General features: G+C 44.3%; 1 long non-coding RNA gene and 1 pseudogene across 1 annotated transcript; both read right to left on the bottom strand.

Annotated features, from left to right (window-relative positions):
• Positions 1-705: 705 nt before the first annotated feature.
• On the bottom strand, positions 706-4962 carry LOC106588735 (uncharacterized). Its single transcript, XR_006762492.1, has 2 exons — positions 2474-4962; positions 706-2273 (listed from the first exon to the last, which is right to left on the bottom strand). It is a non-coding gene; the product is annotated as an uncharacterized lncRNA (long non-coding RNA).
• Positions 4963-4978: 16 nt separating this feature from the next.
• LOC106588719 (DNA-directed RNA polymerase I subunit RPA43-like) lies at positions 4979-11091 on the bottom strand (annotated as a pseudogene).
• Positions 11092-15685: the final 4594 nt, after the last annotated feature.

Below are 15685 nucleotides of genomic sequence, written 5' to 3'. Positions count from 1 at the left end.
TCTGTGGTGTTTAATGAGGAGCAACCAGATTCTGCACTTGACATATTTATGAAATTGCTTATTCCAGTTACTAATAAGCATGCTCCCATTAAGAAAATGATTGTCAAAACTGTTACATCCTTGTGGATTGATGAGGAATTTAACAATTTTATGTTTGAGAGGGATGAGGCAAAAGGAATGGCAAATAAGTCTGGCTGCACAACTGATTGGCAAACGTACTGCAAATTGAGAAATAATGTGACTAAACTGAATAAAAAGAAGAAGAAACTATACTACAAAACAAAGACAAATTATATAAAAAATGATGTAAAAATGTCACGTGTGCTCCCTCTCCGGCCTCTAGGTCACCAGGCTGCTCGTTATGGTGCACATCTGTCACCATTGTTACGCGCACGTGCGTGTCGTCAGACTCACCTGGACTCCATCACTTCCTTGATTACCTGCCCTATATGTCACTCCCTTTGGTTCCTTCCCCAGGCATCATTGTTTCTGTTTCATGTCTGTGTGTTGTTCGATGGTCTTGTTTTGCATTATGTTCCGTTTATTTTATTAAAACACTCACTCCTTGAACTTGCTTCCCGACTCTCAGCGCACATCGTTACAAATATGCTTTGGAGCACTTAAATTACATTTTGGGCAAAAAGGCAAACTCACCTCCATCATTCATTGAATCAGATAACTCATTCGTCACAAAACACACTGATATTGCCAATTTCAGCATTTTTTAATTGGCACATTTGCAAACTTAAGCATGAAATGCCAGCAACAAATGCTGATACTACACATCCAAGTATAACTGATCAAATTATAAAAGACAACCATTGCAATTTTTTATTCCATAAATTGAGTGTGGAAGAGGTTAAAAAATGATTGTTGTCTATCAACAATGATAAGCCACAGGGGTCAGACAACTTGGATGAAAAATTATTGAGGATAATAGCGGACAATATTGCCACTCCTATTTGCCATATCTTCAATTTAAGCCTACTAGAAAGTGTGTGCCTTCAGGCCTGGAGGGAAACAAAAGTAATTCTGCTACCCAAGAATATTAAAGCCCCCTTTACCGGCTCAAATAGCCAAACAATCAGCCAGTTACCAACCCTTGGTAAACCTTTGGAAAAAATTGTGTTTGACCAGATACAATGCTATTTTACTGTAATTAAATTGACAACAGACTTTCAGCACGCTTATAGGGAAGGACATTCAACAAGCACGACACTTACACAAATGACCGATAATTGGCTAAGAGAAACTGATACATTTTTTGATAAATTGATAAAAAGATTGTGGGAGTTGTTTTGTTAGACTTCAGTGCAGCTTTTGACATTATCAATCATAGTCTGCTGATGGAAAAACGTATGAGTTATGGCTTTAAACACCCTGCTATATTGTAGATAAAGCGTTACCTATCTAATAGAACACAGAGGGTGTTCTTTCATGGAAGCCTCTCTAACATAATCCAGGTAGAATCAGGAATTCCCCATGGCAGCTGTCAGGGCCCTTACATTTTTCGATCTTCACTAATGACATGCCACTGGCTTTGAGTAAAGTCAGTGTGTCCATGTATGCAGATGACTCAACACTATACACTAGTAGTGCAATGGATCACAAAACTCATGGTTCGGATCGTATCATGGTTTTGAGTCATGGATTGGATAATTTTTAGGATCAGCAATAAAAAAAGAGAGACAAATATAACTTCGCTTTCCATTTCTTCCTTAAGGAACTTTTCAATGTTTAAATAAAATATAAAAATAAAATATTCAATACTCAATTCTTAAATTAAAGTTCAATATGAGGCATGATACCTTCTTCATTTAAACAATAGTGAATGAAGAAATTGCCTGTGTCTTTAAAAAAGAGTTTAAAAAAAGAAAGAAAGCAAAGCAGGCTTGAGCTAATAACTACAAATCATTTTTCAAAATGATGAGGATGTCTACATAGTCTGGGGAGAGGGTAGACCTCTTTGCAGTTACTATGGAGAACACCCTCTCGCTAGGAACTGAAGTGCCAGGCATAGCCAGGTAGCATCTTGCCATCATGGCAATGTGAGGGTATTTACACTCATTGCTTTTCCACCATGCAAGTGGATCACCATCCACTGGAATACTGGTCGCTGCCTTGTAGGATGCCACCTCCTCTTTGATGGTGTTGGCAAACGTCTTGCCTGTGTCTTTGCTCATAAAGGTCTCCCCAAAAAGCTCCTTCACGGCCGAATTATTTAGTGGAGGAGATGCCTCTGAGTCTGGTCCTGTCGGCTCTGTGGCTTGACCCTGCAGAAAAAATGACTTGATCTATTAAACTAATAATTTATTTTCATATTTCATAGAACTATGATTGTGGCAATAACATTTAATATAAGCCATTGTAATTCCAAATAAAAAATGGATGATTCTAATAGCAATAGCATAGACTAAGATTAGACTGCAGTATATTTATTATGTTAGTAATTCGCTCTTATTTATTGTTTTACCTCTTCAGTGGCCACAATCTCAGTGGTGAGCTCACTGTATGTCCTCCGGTGTAGGGCAGGGTCTAGGTGAGACAGGGACTTAAACCTTGGATCCAGTGCAGTAGATCTATGAAGGTAGTTCTGTAGATTAGGGGGTATCTGGGGTTCAGGTCCTCTCTAATGGCAGCCTTGACATCTCTAGTGATGGTGCTGTCTTCCTCACTTTGGGCCATAGATTGTAGAATCCTTGTTTTCAGAGGTAGGATCATGGACACAGACGGTGCAGATTCAGTGCTCAATAGGGTTGTAACCGTTTTGAGGGGGTTGAGCACCTGGAGGAACTCCTCGGCCACCTTCTCATCATCAAACAAGGTGAAGATGTCTATTTTCTTCCAGGGTCTTGTCTGTCAGTGCAGAGTATACAGCTGCCTGCTGCTCAAGATAGTGCTCCAACATGTCAGAAGTGGAGTTCCATCTTGTTGTGACATGGTGTATGAGCTTGTGGGTTGGTAGCTGTAGCATTTCTTGCTTAGTCTTAAGCACATGAGCGGCAGTTGTGCTTCGGTGGAAAAAGAAGGCGGTCCACCTGGTTCACTGAGATTCCCCTTTAGGATGCTAAATTTATCACATGTGCAAAGCAAGCTATCTGTGGCCCCAGTCCATCTTCTATCACAGCATTATCTGGCATTATCTGTGATGATTGGGATATTGTTATTGGGCCTCTCTAGCTTCCACTCTGCTACTGCTCCTAGCAGTACCTGCGCTAGATTTGTACCTGTGTGACTCTCATAGAGGGGGTGTGTCTGTAGCACCGGACTTCGCATCTCCCACTCCTCTGTGGTGTAGTGAGCAGTCACAGTCACGTAGCTTTCCGTTGCCCTGGAGGTCCACCCATCTGTGGTGAGGGCAACAGAGGATGCCTTGGATAATTTGTCGATTTCGTAGCGTGGCTCAAGCACTTTCATCGTATTTTAAAAGTTTTGTTTTCCACAACATAATATGGTCTCATGTCTGCAGCGATAAACATCCCAACACGCATATGTCTTGTCTTTATCTTTTCACTGCAACTCTGCATCGAGATGTAGGGAATTATTACTTCGAAAAACAGCGGCAGTAAAACTGTATTTCACACAATCATATTAGATAGACACTCACACCTAACAGTAGGCCTAGCAATCTATTTCTCACCTGTGTGTTCAGCTCTGTTTTCCATTCTGTTCCTCTCAGGAAGTGAGGGGAGGGTTGTGGATCAACATATTTGAAATGACTCTGCACTCCCCCTCCCTGTATAAACCGTCCAGATTGTATAATAATAACTTCCTGGTAAACAATGTGACAAACTGTACAACATGTAACAACACACCCACTCAGGTGACTTGGGGAGGTGTTTTTGAGGACATACAGTACATCACTCAATGACCAGCCACATCTACAATTATAACTGCTATCCTCTACCACACAAACTTATGAAAGGCACACAACACAGTCACTTCCAAATCCATAATTATTTAAGGAATATAAACACTTTTCTCTGCTTTACTGAAGCCTTCAATGTGGCACCTATACAAACGTAGAAGGGCTGGACACTAGCAACATGTTTCCCTCTTTCTGAGACCGTGAGGAAAACGGCATAAAACAACAAACAACCTATCCAAAATGGCATTCTACATAATGCACTACTTTTGGCAAGGGCAGGCCCTATAGAATAGCCCAATGTGGCCCTGGTCAAAACTAGTGCACTCCATAGGGAATTGGCTTCCATTTCAGATTGAAGATTGACACGTTTAAGACACTGGTTAAGACTTGTTGAACAACCCTACAGCATGTTGATGTGCTCTAGTGATAGCTAGAAGGGTAAAGCTGTAGTTCTAAAATAAATTACTTCTGCAGGTTTCTATAGGAAACAATGTAAACAGCTGTGAGAAGGATCACCCCAACAACATGGGAGTCCTGGGGATGTGATTAGCTAAATAAACAAAGTCACCAGGTCTACTTAAGGCATTTCCTTATAGTCGTCATCATGGTCATCATCACCATCTTTTAATGTTCATTCAGTTTCACAAAATAATCTTGCTTCAGTCTTTTAGTCAGTGTCACAGTCATATTTATTTTTCTTCTTCTTGGTTTTGGGCGTTTCAGAATCGCCATGGAGACAGGACACGATATCATCTCCCCGTTTTCTCTTCCTGTTTAGCTTGTCACTATGGTAACCGCTGGAGTTTCTCCCCTTCAACTCCACGGGAGACCTCCACTCCACTGCCCTCTCCTCGTCTTTCTGTCGCGTCACATTCTTTTCCTTCTTCTTCTCCTCCTATATGTGGCTGTTAGTGCCGCTGTCCTTTGCTGTTCCAAACACAGCGCCTCCGTGCTTGTCGGGTGTTGTTACTGCAGTCTCCTCCTCTGTTTTTCTTTCTCCTCCTCTTGAGTTTCCCAGTGGCGTCGGGCAAGTCCTGGCTTGGTTCTAGATCAGGTTCTAGAGCAGGTTCTGTGTCTGGTTCCTCCAGCTGCTCTGCAGGATTGTTGGGATCAAAACTCTCTCATGCTGTCATCAGCTCCTGAACCCTGAGAGTGAAAAAACACAACACACACACACACACACATACACACACACACACACACACACACACACACACACACACACACACACACACACACACACACACACACACACACACACACACACACACACACACACACACACACACACACACACACACACACACACACACACACACACACACGACTGTGTCTGAGTCCAGCTGACAGACCTCAAACTCCAGCTCCGCTCCTATTCTGGGCCCTGCCTCCCTCCAGGTCTCCATGGTGACGTGGGCTGGCTTCGGAATACTGGCGTTAAAAGAGCCGTGGATCAGACTCATGACTCACACCAAGCTTATTTACTCTACCCTGGAGAGGAAAGGAAGGGGAGAGAGGGGTAGGGGTAGGGAGAGGGGACGAGGGATGGGAGAGGAGAGAGTTAGCTTCAACTAGACCTTTCAAAGCAGTGTTTCTGACCCTTTCCATATGCACTATGTTATCATTGTAACTAACTACAACATATCCACACTGCAGACTTCTGTAAGTCACATCTGTTCTGTGTCGATTTCATGTCACACCCACAGTTACAAAGCTCTCACCAGTAGTTTCTGTCCTCTATGGGGGGGGGGAGATGACAAAGTTGGCTTGTATGTCGAGGTGAATGTATCCGTTATCGTCGTAGATGTCTCCATGCTGCCCCAGCACACAGACGTCATCATTGGTCAGAGGCACACCCTTCAGATTGCACAGGTAGACAGATAGGCAGTGTCATATTAATTAGTGCACTGCACACTGTAGCAAACTGAAAACCAGTTTGTCTTTTGGACAAATTCAGGTAGGTCCCTCCCCATTTCGACCAGTTTGCTTCTGTTTGGGTCCTAGTGAATATGACCCAGGTGTGTTGTCAGAAGAGAACATTGGGAGTGGTGCATGCCAAATACACAGATATGTGCAGGCCAGTGGAGGCTCCCTCAGAGGAAGAAGGGAAGGCCAATCCTCCTCAATGAATTCCATTTAAAAAAATTGTGAAACATTAAAAAAGCTATCATTTTTAGATAAAACGATACTAAACATATTCACGTGATGTCACCAAATAATTTATTAAAGCACACTGTTTTGCAGTGAAGGTCTACAGTAGCCTCAGCAGCACTCTGTAGGGTAGCACCATGATGTAGCCGGAGGACAGCTAGCTTCCTTCCTCCAAAGATCAGAGAATGAATCTAGGTCATGAAAGCATAAGCTACAGCTAGCTAGCATTGCAGTGGATAAATTGTGGTTAGTAGTTGACTCAAAGAGAGGAAGACAGTAGTTTAAATGTTTTGAAATTTAATTTTTTTAAATGATGAAGCAAGAGAGAGAGGGAGAGACAGAGCTAGTTATATTTTAATGTATTTTTTTCACTTTCACAGCTAGCTAGTGTAGCCAACTCAAACACCCGGCTCAAACAGCAAGGCATGCTATGTTAGGTAGCTGGCTATAGCTATCCAACACTGGAACTATTCCAAGCCAAGGTAAGCTTTTGGTTTTATAAATGTATTTCCACCTCTGCCCGCCAGTGTAACTGCTAAAGTGCTTGTTGACTGTAGAGGGCAGAGGGCACGAAAAAACCTACTCAGGAGACTGAAAAGATTTGGCATTGGTCCTCAGATCCTCAAAAGGTTCTACAGCTGTACCATCGAGAGCATCCTGACAGGTTGAATCACTGCCTGGTATGGCAACTGCTCGGCCTCCGACCGCAAGGCACTACAGAGGGTAGTGCATACGGCCCAGTACATCACTGGGGCAAAGCTTCCTACCTTCCAGGACCTCTGTACCAGGCGGTGTCAGAGGAACGCCCTAAAAATTGTCAAAGACTCCAGCCACCCTAGTCATAGACTGTTCTCTCTGCTACTGCACGGCAAGCGGTACCGGAGCGCCAAGTCTAGGTCCAAAAGGTTTCTTAATTCTACACCCAAGCCATAAGCCTCCTGAACATCTAATCAAATGGCTACTATTCCCCCTCTCTTTTACACCGATGCTACTCTCTGTTATCATCTATGAATAGTCACTTTAATAACTCTACCTACATGTACATATTACCTCAATTACTTCGACCAACCAGTGCCCCCGCACATTGATTCGATACCGGTACCCCCATATATAGTCTCGCTATTGTTATTTTACTGCTGCTCTTTAATTACTTGATACTTGTAATGGCCGTCGTTCAAATGAGACCATGGTGCAGCGGAGGATGTGTTCATCATGAAAGGATTTAATGATCAACGAACACTATACAAAAGATACAAAAGAAACCAAAAAAACAACTAGCAACAGTTCTGTCAGGAACACACTAAACAGAAAACAATCACCCACAAAAATCCAAAGGAAAAACAGGCTACTTATGTGTGACTCCCAATCAGCAACAACGAACTACAGCTGTGCCTGATTGGGAGCCACACACACACACACGGCCCAAAACAAAGAAATACAAAAACATAGAAAAATTAACATAGAACAATGTAACACCCTGGCCTAACCAAAATAAAGAACAAAAACCCCTCTCTATGGCCAGGGCGTTACAATACTTTTATTTCTTATTCTTATTTGTACTGCATTGTTGGTTAGGGGCTCGTAAGTAAGTATTTCACTGTAAGGTGAATACCTGTTGTATTCGGCGCATGTGACTAATACAGTTTGATTTTATTTGGACTTGGTCTTTTACCAAATAGGGCTATCTTCTGTGTACCACCACTACCTTGTCACAACACAACTGATTGTCTCAAACGCATTAAGGATAGAAATTCCACAAATGAACTTTTAACAAAGCACACCTGTTAATTGAAATGCATTCCAGGTGACAACCTCATGAAGCTGGTTGAGAGAATGCCAAGTGTGTGCAAAGCTGTCATCAAGGCAAAGGGTGGCTACTTTGAAGAATTTCAAATATAAATATATTTTAATTTGTATAACACTTTTTTGGTTACTACATAATTCCATGTGTTATTTCATAGTTTTGATGTCTTTACTTTTATTCTACAATGTAGAAAATAGTAAAAGAAAGAAATATCCTTGAATATGTAGGTGTCCAAACTTTTGACTGGTACTGTATGTTGACTATGACTTTAGATAATATGGTGACAACCATGTAGCGTTTAGCGGTTATGATATGAAGATTTGGCTTGGAAAGGTGCATTCATTCCGGAAAGTTGTATTCAGGGTGGTATTCATTCCGCCGATTCTGTTGAAAAAAAACATCTATCGATGTTACATTGAGCTGGGTGAATGGAATATGAATGACAGTCATCCAAAATGCTGAAATAGAAATAAGGCCATGCTCATAAAATAAATTATCGCCCCCCTCATCTTACATTTACATTTTAGTCATTTACCAGACGCTCTTATCCAGAGCGACTTACAGTAGTGAATGCATACATTTCATACATTTTTTTTTCTGTGCTGGCCCCCCGTGGGAATCGAACCCACAACCCTGGTGTTGCAAACACCATGCTCTACCAACTGAGCTACAGGGAAGGCTGCCACTGATGTGGGCCTGTGCAGGTTAGAAGAACAATAGGCCTATATGTATTGGGAACCACTCATTGTGTTTAGCTGTTATGATCATACAAACTGTTGTGATTCTGTTCTCGTGCTCAGGCACGCAACAGCAAGGATATTCTAAATAGTAGCTATTTCGGAAAGATATGCATTTGATCTGCAAAGTAGATCGTATGCTAGCTCTGGTCCAGGGTGTCATTTAGCTGCGCTCTCAATAACAAATTGTTCAGGGGAATTTTGTTTAGTGGCTGGCGTCAATATATAGCCTTGCTACTTTTGTAGCTCACCAAAGTAAAGATTATGCTAGAGTGGCGAACATTTCTCTGTATGCACAGGCTGTCAGTTCTCCAAAATACGAAATAAAGTCCTTTTGAGCACTTTGTTTACCTCCAAACTACCTCTGGCGCACATGCATCCGATCTGTAGTACGAGTATTCAGCAGATTCCTGCCCTACCGTTGGGCTTGTTTACACTGAGCTGCCCTGGGGTAGGAACGCCATCATGGTTAGTTGGCTCAAAACAAAAGCAAATTAATTAAGCAAGTGGGGTGATGAGTAGGATACTGTTTTCACATACAAAAGTTATTGCTTTTGATAAAAACACATTATCTGCCTTCCCAAGGAATATTCAACATTTATTTAATGGAAAAGTGATATGTTGCTGGATGATGCACTTTGTTGATTTGCCTTGTTGATTTTAAATGATACAATGACTGAGGTTAAAGTGCAGACAGTCATCTTTAATTTGGGGGTATTTTCATCCATAGCGGTATGTGTATTAAAGTAGTAAAAAGTAAAGTATTTGGTCCCATATTCATAGCACGCACTGACTACCTCATTTGCACACACTGTATATAGACTTTTTCTCTATTGTGTTATTGACTGTATGTTTGTTTATTCCATGTGTAACTCTGTGTTGTTGTTTGTGTCGCACTGCTTTGCTTTATCTTGGCCAGGTCGCAGTTGTAAATCAGAACTTGTTCTCAACTAGCCTACCTGGTTAAATAAAGGTGAAAATATATATATAAATAAAAACTACATCAAGCTTGTGACTCTACAAATGTGTTGGATGCATTTGCTGTTTGTTGTTGATGTTTTTTCTTTTATAGATGACCTGGAGTCAGTTGGTTTGGCGACGAATATGTAGCGAGGACCAGCCAACGAGAGCGTACAGGTCGCAGTGGTGGGTAGTCTATGGGGCTTTGGTGACAAAATGGATGGCACTGTGAGACTGCATCCAATTTGCTGAGTAGAGTGTTGGAGGCTATTTTGTAAATGACATCGCCGAAGTCAAGGATTGGTAGGATAGTCAGTTTTACTAGGGTATGTTAGGCAGCATGAGTGAAGGATGCTTTGTTACGAAATTGGAAGCCGATTCTGGATTTAATTTTGGATTGGAGATGCTTAATGTGAGTCTAGAAGGAGAGTTTACAGTCTAGCCAGACACCTGGGTATTTGTAGATGTCCACATATTCTAAGTCAGAACCTTCCAGAGTAGTGATGCTGGACGGGCGGCAGGTGCTGGTAGCGATCGGTTGAAGAGCATGCATTTAGTTTTACTTGCATTTAAGAACAGTTGGAGGCCATGGAAGGAGAGTTGTATGGCATTGAAGCTCGTCTGGAGGTTAGTTAACACAGTGTCCAAAGAAGGGCCAGAAGTATACAGAATACAGAATGGTAATGTCACGCCCTGACCATAGAGAGCCTTTGGTTCTCTATGGTATAGTAGGTCAGGGCGTGATTGGGGGTGTTCTATGTTGCTTATTTCTATGTTGGTGTGCTTGGTATGGTTCCCAATCAAAGGCAGCTGTTTAGCGTTGTCTCTGATTGGGGATCATATTTAGGCAGCCATTTCCCCACTGTGTTTTGTGGGATCTTGTTTTTGTGTAGGTGCCTATTTGCACTTCACTGTCTTCACGTTTCGTTTGATCATTTATTGTTTTTGTATTTTGCTGAAGTTTCACGTTATAATAAAGATGCTACTCACGTTGTGCCTTGGTCCAATCATTACGACGAACATGACAGAAGATCCCACCACAACAGGACCAAGCAGCGTGCCCAGGAGGAGAGTGTATCCTGGACTTGGGAGGAGATCCTGGATGGGAAGGGATCCTGGACTTGGGAGGAAATCCTGTCAGGACAGGATCGCCTTCCTTGGCAGGAGCGGCAGACGGAAGGTTATGATGGAGGACAGCGATGACGCCGGGGTTCGCGGCCACATAGGGGTGGTCGGCGAAGCCGAGGAGTGAACCAGAGCCAGTCTGGGAGGAGAGGGAGAAACTGGAGGAGAGTGAACGGAGAGAATCAGAGACCGTCAGTGAGTTGAGGGAGAATTTGGAGGAGAGAGAAATGACAGTTATTGAATTGGTGGAGGATGCACAACATTTGCACTAAGGAGCGTGTTATCGGTTTAATGCCACCTGAGTCAGCTCTCCGTACTCGTCCTGAGGAGCGTGCTATCAGTCTGGGGAAAGTTGTGCCGGCTTCACACACCAGGTCTCCAATACGCCTACCCAGCCCTGTACGTCCTGTGCTAGCTCTCCACACTCGCCTTGAGGAGCGTGTCATTTGTCCGGTGCCATGTGTGCCGATCCTACGCACCAGGTCTCCAGTGCGCCTCCACAGCCCAGTACGTCCTGTTGCAGCTCCACGCACCAGACCTCCACTGCGCCTCCCCAGTCCGCTACATCCTGTGCCGGCCCCACGCATCAGGCCTCCAGTGCGCCTTCCCAGTCCAGAGCTTCCAGCGACAGTTCCCAGTCCAGAGCTTCCGGTGACAGTTCCCAGTCCAGAGCTTCCGGCGACTTTCCACAGTCCGGAACCTCCTGAGAGGGTCCACAGTCTGGAACCTCCTGAGACGGTCCACAGTCCGGAATCTCCTGAGACGGTCTACAGTCCAGAACCTCCTGAGACGGTCCACAGTCCGGAACCTCCTGAGACGGTCCACAGTCCGGAACCTCCTGAGACGGTCCACAGTCCGGAACCTCCTGAGACGGTCCACAATCCGGAACCTCCTGAGACGGTCCACAGTCCGGAACCTCCTGAGACAGTCCACATTCCGGAACCTCCTGAGACGGTCCCCAGTCCAGAGCGTCCGGCCACGGTTCCCAGTCCAGAGCTTCCGGCGACGTTCCACAGTCCGGAACCTCCTGAGACGGTCCACGGTCCGGAACCCCCTGAGACGGTCCACGGTCCGGAACCCCCTGAGACGGTCCACGGCCCGGAACCTCCTGAGACGGTCCACGGCCCGGAACCTCCTGAGACGGTCCACGGCCCGGAACCTCCTGAGACGGTCCACGGCCCGGAACCTCCTGAGACGGTCCACGGCCCGGAACCTCTTGAGACGGTCCACGGTTCCGGAACCTCCTGAGACGGTCCACGGCCCGGAACCTCCGGCGACGGTCCACGGCCCGGAACCTCCGGCGACGGTCCTCGGTCCGGAACCTCCGGCGACGGTCCACGGCCCGGAACCTCCTGAGACGGTCCACGGCCCGGAACCTCCTGAGACGGTCCACGGCCCGGAACCTCCTGAGACGGTCCACGGTCCGGAACCTCCTGAGACGGTCCACGGTCCGGAACCTCCTGAGACGGTCCACGGTCCGGAACCTCCTGAGACGTCCACGGCCCGGAACCTCCTGAGACGGTCCACGGCCCGGAACCTCCGGTGACGGTCCACGGCCCGGAACCTCCGGCAACGGTCCACGGTCCGGAACCTCCTCAAACCCTTCACACCTGAAAGAGCTAAACTACAATTAACCCAGAGACTCAGGAGTAAACCTGCTCTCTGCTGTACTGAATGATCCACTCTGTGAACTGGAGAAACTCAGGTAAATAATAAATATGTGGTGGGCTGAAATAATACATTTGTTTTATACGGTTTACTTTATACACTTTCCATACTGGTTGTGTATGTCCATACTCAGTCTGTTCTTCAGTTTCATTAGCGTGGACCATGATGGAAAGGGCAGGATCAAACCTGGGCTTATGAAATGTAAGTCATCATGACTTCTGTGGAGAGTTAGTATGCATTTTAAGACAAGAAGGAAATGCAGAGTATAAACAGAGGATCAATGCAACTACATTTCGGCTGGAATTCTATAAAACCCGTCTTTGTTACAAACGACTGCACTTTTTATCCTGAAAACATCTTGTGAGGTGAGTCTACCAGGTCGTAGTAAAGGGTTTTGACTCAAACCCATTCTGCCATTTCACCACGAGGAAAAGGGCTACTGCATAGATATTATGATGGGGCTACAATTGAACTGAGCACGTGTTGATAAGTTTGTGAGTTTTGTACATTCGTATGAGTTTTATGACATTGTAATATTGATTTTTCTATTCATTTTGTCTTCTCATTCTCATTCAGATGCCAGTGAGCTCACTCTGGACCCAAACACAGCACATACAGTAAATACCTCTCTCTTTCTGAGGGAAACAGACGAGTAACACGGATGTGGATGCAGCAGCCCTATCCTGATCACCCAAAGAGATTGAAGGTCTGGCTACAGGTGCTGTGTGGACAGGGTCTGACTGGGCACTGTTACTGGGAGGCAAATTGGATTGGGAGAGGGGCTTATATAGGAGTGACATATCAAGGAATCAACAGGAGAGGAATTGATGAAGACCGTTTGCTTGGATACAATGACAAGTCCTGGAGTCTGAACTGAGATGATGACAGTTACTTTGCCAGGCACAATGGGAAGAGTACTGCCATACATGTCCCCCACTCACACTCCAACTCTCTTGGAATGGATCTGGACAGGCCAGCTGGCTAACTGTCCTCTGAAAAACTGACCCACCTGCACACATTCCACTCCACATTCACTGAGCCCCTCTACCAAGGGTTTGGATTGAATCTTCTCTGACTTTGTGCCATGCTTGAAATTCATTCAAATAAACTCAAATGTAACAGAGTGACATGATATAATTTCCACTTACTGTCAGAAGAGGAGTGGTGTGTTTTCCCATGCGCGGTTGGATGTACAGCGGTTCCCTTTCCTCGATGTCAAGGGGTAGGCAACCCTGGTCCTGGAGGGCCGCAGGCACTTCATGTTTTTGATTTAACTGACCTGGAAGACCAGGTGTGTTGAATTTAAGCAATCACTGAACTGATCAATTTGCTCAGTTGGCCAGGGCTTCGTTCTGTACATAAAAACAGAACAGAACATTCAATTGAACGGAAACGGTGGTGTAAGGAATGACTAGTTCACACCCCGGCACTAAGCCACACCCCTGCACACCCACTGAATGGAGCAAACGTATCTCAAAGTCTGTTCAAGAACGTACAAGAACGTTTTGGGAAAACATGTCATTCAGTACAAATCGTGCCCAACATAGCACACGTTCTAGCAAACTGAATGCACCCCTGGTGTGGAAGCTAGTTAGAACAGAATCCTGCAGTACCTGCGCCACTCCGGGAACAGGGTTGCCTACCCCTGTTCTGTTTAGTGGGTGGGATGATCAAACTATTCTGCTTGTACAAAATGTTATGCTGTTTCCAAATGAAATAAAATACCTTTCTCTTGTTAAAGCTTTTATAATTGATTTGTTTGTCTATGTGCTCATGTGCAAAAGAGACATTGACCTCAGCATGACTCCCTGTCAAAATAAAAAGTTGAATAAAAAAATGTAGTCAGTTTGATTTGAACCATTCATTTGAACTATTAGATGGCAGCGTCCTGTATAGAATATGACTCCAGCTTGGCTCTATTTTAAAACATCAGTCCTGTTACTGTGTATGCCCTCGCTCTGGATTAGAGCATTAGGTAAATGACTTAAATATAAATTCAAACATGCAATCATTTCTATTTCAGAAAATAATTATAAAAATGAAATAATTACACTCTACAAAACTAGAAATGCATTTAGAAATTGACCCATTCTTCACTGTTGTACATCAATAAATACATAGTTATTTCAGAATCCCAGGAGAAAAAAAAGCAGTATAACTTTGTATAAACTTGTAGATACAGAAACTGATACTTCATCTGTTTCCAATCCCCATGGGGGGAAATAGTGTAGAGGTCACTTGGTGCAGTCTGCCAGTCTGTGTAAACACTTGGTGCAGTCTGCCAGTCTGTGTAAACACTTGGTGCAGTCTGCCAGTCTGTGTAAACACTTGGCACAGTCTGCCAGTCTGTGTAAACACTTGGCACAGTCTGCCAGTCTGTGTAAACACTTGGTGCAGTCTGCCAGTCTGTGTAAACACTTGGTGCAGTCTGCCAGTCTGTGTAAACACTTGGTGCAGTCTGCCAGTCTGTGTAAACACTTGGTGCAGTCTGCCAGTCTGTGTAAACACTTGGTGCAGTCTGCCAAACAGTGTAAACACTTGGTGCAGTCTGCCAGTCTGTGTAAACACTTGGTGCAGTCTGCCAGTCTGTGTAAACACTTGGTGCAGTCTGCCAGTCTGTGTAAACAGGTGAATTTAAATAATGTTAATAAATATATTGTTAAACAATAATTATTGATTAGTGTAATTCGGTAATCAAACTTGTCTTTATTTGTGTGTTGTACATCAATCGCAGAACGAATGTAAGAAAGTGAGAAATAAAACCCCAGCCTACCCTGTTTGTGCCTCTACAGTGGAGTGAGGAGTGAGAGCTAGTGTGATGTACCAGACCTGGACCATGCTCCCTCCTCCCTCCTCCGTCCTCCCTCCTCAATACTGAGAAGGCATAGCTCAGATGCTCGTGGGCCACATAACCACAGATGGATGCTGCAGACACAGGCCCCTCATTCAAATCCAGATCCATCCCTTTGCCCTGCAGCACGTGGTGGAGGAAGTCTAGAATAAGAAGAAGAAGAATCATCAACATCGCCTTCATCATCATCATCATCGTTATTTCTTTGGCACCTTTTATAATGAAATTGCAGCCCAAAATGCTATACAAGATTCGCACCTCAAATTATGACATAAAAGCACTTTAAATTATAACCACTCAAATAAGCCATTAATTGATTGGTTAATTGGTTAATTAAATCATCATCATAACAGTAGGTAGCCTACCTTGTTACCGCATGGCCAGTTTGAGTGTCTGCATCTTGCTGAGTTTGTCTGAGGGCAGCGCAGGGATGATCTATCGTGGTGAGGCGAAGGCCTGGTTGAGTGACTGGGCCCTCTGTCGCTCCCATACGTTGGCCATGACACACTGACTCTGCACAT

Source organism: Salmo salar, chromosome ssa27 (assembly GCF_905237065.1).
Source record: "Salmo salar chromosome ssa27, Ssal_v3.1, whole genome shotgun sequence".
NCBI classification, from domain to species: Eukaryota; Metazoa; Chordata; class Actinopteri; order Salmoniformes; family Salmonidae; genus Salmo; species Salmo salar.
This window is presented reverse-complemented; position numbering and strand designations above follow the sequence as displayed.